Consider the following 6,241-nt stretch of genomic DNA (forward strand, 5'->3'; position numbering starts at 1 on the left):
TGGTTCCTGACCTATGGTGGTTGGCAACTTGATTATCCCTTCCACGGGGCACTCTACTCCCGCAAATCCATATATCGGCATGTCGATTGGGGTCAATTGGGAGTCGTTATATCCCATCCTTAAAAAGGCGTCATGGAGCAAGATATCCACTGAAGCACCATTATCCACAAGGACTCTCTTGACCGGGCTATTTCCTATTATCGGTGTTATGACCAGCGGGTCGTCATGAGGAAATTTTACACCCTCTAGGTCAGAATCATCAAAAGGCAATGTCACTTCTGTCCTGGCCCTCTTCGGGGCTTCTCCAACAATATGCATAACCTCTCTAGTATATGCTTTTCTAGAGTTCCTGGGTAATCCAGCAGCAGTTGGTCCTCCAAAGATTGTGTTTATCACAGGCCCTCGAGGTCGCGGTCCTCCAAAAATTGTATTTATAACCGGTCCTCTAGGCTGGAGATTCCGCCCCTGATCGTCTTGGTCCCTCCTACGATCTTCGAAGTTTTTCCTTCCATTATTACTCCTATCCCCTCCTTCTCCAGTGTATTTGTTCAATCTTCCTTTTCGAATGAGGAACTCAATTTCATCTTTCAGCTGAAAGTGATATGTCCTAAGTCCAATCATGTATGAGGATTTAGGAATAACTTTTATGTAATCTGTTTTAATTTCATTGATATTAATAAAAGACTTGTTTTGTTTTTATTGCGGGCTCTATCTATTTTAAGTGTTTAAATAAGATATACCATAGTTTAGAGTAAAACTTTTTATGGATTGTGATGAGATCATAATAATGAGACCTAAAAGATGATAACTCTCAACTTAAATAGTTCCTGGTCGTAGGATTACTAACTGGTAATTAATAATCCGCAAAGATCGGTACATACTATGCTTGCTTCATTATGAAGGATGTCTGTTCTCATAGACATTTGTGTGGTGACACTATAGCTAGTATGTATGTGCTTATTATAGAATAAGTTCACTGAAAATGACTCACATATCTGAACAACTGATGGAGTTCATTCACGTGTCAGCAGTTGTTCATATAGTGATAGTTGTACAAGTATCCTTAGACTTGAGGTCATCATAGTCATCTTGTGTACACTGGACTATGCTTTGGTTTACTTCTTAGTCTCCAGGGACAATTATAAGGGCTCTACTGGGTATAGGAATTTGTACACGAATATAGTGTATAATCAATAAAGGATCTACCCCTTCTAGTGAAGGAAGAGAATGTTCGATGCTGACCCACTTATGCTAGTTCAGGAATCTCTAGCCAGAGTGAATGAAATTAGAAAGGAGTTGCTAATTTACATTAAATAGAACTAAGCATAGTAAATGGGAAAGAAAGTGATTAAATAAGATAGGCTTGACACAAATTCCATGCCTTATATTTAATCGTGACATTGCAGGGTAGAAGGAATTAATTATACGGTAACTACTCACTGAATAGGTTCTTGGTATTCTAAGCAGTGAATTTGTATTATCCGGATAATCGCGATATGCTGAGAAGTATCCCTCATGATGTAGAATAAATATGATTAATTAATTAATCATATTTAATGAATTAGAGAATTTATATAAATAATGATAAAATAGTTTTATTATTATTTATTTCTACTACCGGCTTAATACTGAACCTACAGGGTCACACCATAAAAGAGAATGATTTAATGGTGGAAGAATTAATTAATAATGGTTGATAATTATTTATTTATGAAATAAATAAATAATTGGCAAATTTAATAATTGATTAAATGAGATTTAATTGATTATAAATTAATTAAGAAAAGTTCTTAATATTATTAATTAAGAATTTAATTTTTGGAAATTAAATCAAGAGAGAGAATTATTTCTAAAGTGTTTAGAAAAAGGATTAATAATTAAAAGGTGTTCTAATTATTAGTGAGAATAATAAAGGGTTAATAATAATAATATTTTATGGGAAAATTTTCAGCTGAAAATTTTGCCTATAAATATACTATTATAAACCCTATTTTTGCCTCAACCTAAAAATTTACAAAAACCCTAATTCTCTCCACCTCCTCCTCCTCCTCCTTCATTATATCGATTTCTTGGTGGATACCGGTGGAGTGTTTCACACTTGAGGAGCAGCTGCTAGGGATCTCCGCTCGTTGTTCTTGGATCGCTTTTAAAGGTTAGAAATCGATCCCATATGTTTTAATCACGATTTATATGCTTTTATTTGGATTTTATATGTGTAAAATTGTTTTACCATGCTTCCGTGATGATTAAAATCCTACATTAGCTGCCTACACTCATCGGTGTCATGACCAACATCTTTGTGAAATCTGCAAGCTTGGCAGGATCAGCCTTCAAGGGCTTAGGCCAACGAATATCTCGATCTTTCTCGATTTCCATCAAGATCTGGCTTCTAGGAGCATTCAGCTTAGCGTACTCGGTGAACTTTTGCCCAAGTCCTCCCTTCTTGGGGGTTGAATCAGGGTTTCCCTCAGTTCTAGGATACTTGTCCTTAGCAATATACTCCAGATCAGTTTTCCGCTTCTTGCCTCCAGTGGGCTCATTACTCACTACGGTCTTCCTCATGCTTTCTTCCACCTTGATGTACTTCCCTGCCCTATCTTGGAGCTGCAACATGCTTTGAGGGGGGCGTTTGGCCAAGGACATCTTGAAAAACTCATCCCTAGTTCCTTGTTGCAGTGCTATCATGGCTACTTTATCATCAAGGTCTGGGACTTTTAAAGCCTCCTGTGTGAAACGATTCAGGTAGTCTCTCAAGGATTCCTTTGTTCCCTGCACAAGGCTCATAAGAGATGCTGAACTTTTTTCATGCACTCTCCCGCTGATGAATTGCTTAATAAAAGCCTAACTTAATTCTCTGACCGACCCAATAGAGTTTGGGGGCAAACGACTATACCATCTTTGAGCCATACCCGACAGGGTTTGAGGAAAGGCCCGACACTAAATAGCATCATTCACGGGCTGCAACAGCAGTCCATTAGAGAATGTCCTAACATGATTAGCGGGATCTCCCGTGCCATCATAAGCTTTGATAGTTGGCATCTTGAACTTTCTTGAGATATGGGCATTCATTATTTCTTCAGTGAAGGGCGGGGTAGGATCTTCAGGATCTCCAAGGGGAAGAAGATTTCTTGGATCAGCCCTTAAGACAACAGCCCTTCTCTGTACTGGACCATCCAGGTCTATGATAGGAGGGGTATTTCTCCCCCGAGGAGGTACTGGGGGTCTGGTGGTCTGGTGCGCCTCCAAGTCGCGCCTCAGCCTTTGAATCTCGGCCTCGTGAGCCCTGATCCTTTCCTGCACTTCTTGGAGATTCGTCCCTTGGGTGCTTTGAGGACGTTGGATACCATCAGCCATCGGCTCTTTTCCAGCACGTCTCCTTCTTGGGGCTACTTCATCATCCGAAGATTCGGAGTCTCTCTTAGTGTAAGGACCAGATCCTCAGGGATAGGAGCCAAACCTCGTATGTATGGGGGCAATCGCCCTCGTGCTTCACTCCGTCCAGCATGTCCACTTCCTCCAACCTCTGGGTAAAGGGGCATCCCATAAGGGGGTTAGTAGTCACAGCAGTTGAATATTCGTACCCGATAGGTCGAGAATTCACAGGTGCCTGTAGTTGTTAAACTTGGGGATTCGTACCTTGAACAGTCGAGGGAATCGTCCCTTGTGGCTGAGGTTGAGTTGCTCCTATCTGGGCTTCTCCTTGGGTAACCGCATAAGTTGAATGAGGAGGTATCTGCACGGTTGACGAAATCACTTGGGTTGTCCCCGATGGTGTTCTTTCCTCAAGAGCTCTAATTGTTCTCCGTGTTCTCGCCATGATTGTTGTTGTTTCCCACAGACGGCGCCAAATGTTATGGATTAAAAACTAAGATATATAATTGTTGTATTTATTACTAAAGAACGTGAGTTTCGAGGCTCGGTTTGACTGCTCTTATGTTTCGTGACTCAATCTGCCTTAACAAGATGCCTACGTACCTTGCTGATTACCAAGGATCAAGTCAAAAAACGTAGTTCTGATCTGTGGGGTGAGGCCCCTTATATAGATGTTGGGAGTCCTTGAATTGGACTTGGTATAGGAGACTTGGTGGTCAAGTCTCTGAATTAGAATGGACTTTGGAGTCCTAGGAAGTAGGAAGCTGATTCCTTATCCCATGAGGTTCCTTGGAGGTCAATCTACAAGGATTTATACCCCCACTAGGACTTATCTTAATAGCTATTTTTCTCCCTTATTAATTAATTACGAAATTAATTAATAATCAGGGTTTTGGGCCTTCTTTGTTCCATCAGGCCTGATCTGGTCCATCAGGCCTGATCAACGTGTTAACCTTTTTTGTCTGAATATCATACATCTTCTTATTGGGCCTTGCAGCCCAAATCATGTGTAATTAATACAACATTAACTACATAATAATGATTTATTTATTTCCTATCAGTTGGGATCTTAAAAAATATTAATTTAGCATGGTGATTACTTAATCGATTAACTATAACTCTATAAAAGATATTTAAAAAAGACAATATTAATGATTGAACGATATAGTTTCATTGATAATTCTATGTGTATTTTTAAAAAAATAATATTTATATTTTAATTAAAATTTGATTTTTTAGTTCACATCAATATGATACAAATTATATTTAATCTGATATTAATTTGATTTATCTCGGATTAGTGGTTTGCATTATTTTATTTTAGTCAGATGCCCAATACATCGACCAAATCAAACTAATTATTTTTAGTTTAACTTTATATTTCTTAAATTTTGGATCAATAAGATAATTTTGTTTTAGACTGAATAATTAGTATATATGATTTTATTTTTGTTGGTCAAATTATATTTTTATTTTAATTTTGTGTTGGTCTAAATCGATTGTATAATGTATTTTTTTCCCAGGATAAATAAAATATATTATTTTGTTTATCCAAGTACATTAGTATAATTATTTTAGGAGGATTGATAGTATTATTATTTTATCTTAGCCTGATTCATATGATATATCAACTAAATCTTGATAATTATATTTAGTTTGTTTAAATTTAATTTAGCCGAAGTAACAAATTAGAATAATATAGAACTCGATTAGAATTAAAATATAAATTCGTAAAAGAAGTTGAATTTAATAAAATTTATAATGATATAGAGTAGAATTGAAATTGGTAAAATAATAGAGGAAGTTGACTTTAATATCAATTAAATTTAGAATTGATCGACCCAATAATTAGAATTAGAATAATTAAGTAAGGATAATTAAATAATTTTAGCAAGTACCGACCGACTACCAAACTTTTAATATTTCGTCTATTATAATATAGTATAGATGCGATGGCCGAGCAGAAAACCGATTTCAAATCAAAATCGAACCGAAATTAATAAAAATTAATGAAAATTAAGCAGGTTAAAATTGATCCAAATTTGAAATCGAAAAAATAAAAACTGAACCATTTTAAATAATTGGATTCCGATTATATGTTACAACTGAATCGAATAGATACGAATCGAACCTTTGTTAAAATAAATAATAAATAAATATTTAAATAACCAATATATATTCCTAAAGTTAATAAATTCTTGCACTTATTTTTTACTTGATTTCTATCATGTTTATGCGTACTACGTGGATTAGAGATAATTCCTCTAGGTTAGTGAGACCAATTGAGCGTACTTCCTCATCGGAATCCGAACCCGTAGAAATTCTTGAACCCGTAGTAAACATGACAGTTTCTCTTAAGGATCGTTGTTACCCCGCCTATTCGGCTCAACCTTCTTGTATTACTCTTCCACCGGTTGATGGTAATAATTTTGAAATTAAAGGTGAAGGTGAGGATCCGTATCTTTTTATTCATGAATTCGAGGAGGTTTGTGCCTTACAAAAACTCCAGCAATTGACCGTGGATTCCATTAGACTTAGACTAATCAATTTCACTCTTAAAGAAAATGCTAAACAATGGTTATATAGCCTACCGGTTAATTCTATTTCAACTTGGGAGGGATTCATAGTCATTTTTCTAAAAAAATATTTTCCAAACCATAAGACTACGAGACTTACAAATGAGATTAATCAATTTCATCAAAAGGAAAATGAGTCTTTTTGGAAATATTTTGATAGATTTAAAAATCTTTTATCCCAATGTCCCCACCACGGAATAGAAAAGTGGAGACTTTGTAAGATTGTTTATTAGGCCTTAGATAGTTCTACAACCGCGTTGTTAGAGTCTATGTGTCAAGGCAAATTCATGGAA

The 6,241-nt window shown here is 36.2% G+C and overlaps 1 non-coding gene across 1 annotated transcript; it reads right to left on the minus strand.

Moving 5' to 3' along the window:
- Positions 1-6,040: 6,040 nt before the first annotated feature.
- On the minus strand, positions 6,041-6,147 carry LOC141715952 (small nucleolar RNA R71). The gene has a single exon (XR_012572690.1). It is a non-coding gene; the product is annotated as a small nucleolar RNA R71 (small nucleolar RNA).
- Between the last annotated feature and the right edge of the window lie 94 nt (positions 6,148-6,241).

Source organism: Apium graveolens, chromosome 3, assembly GCF_009905375.1.
Source record: "Apium graveolens cultivar Ventura chromosome 3, ASM990537v1, whole genome shotgun sequence".
NCBI lineage: Eukaryota > Viridiplantae > Streptophyta > Magnoliopsida > Apiales > Apiaceae > Apium > Apium graveolens.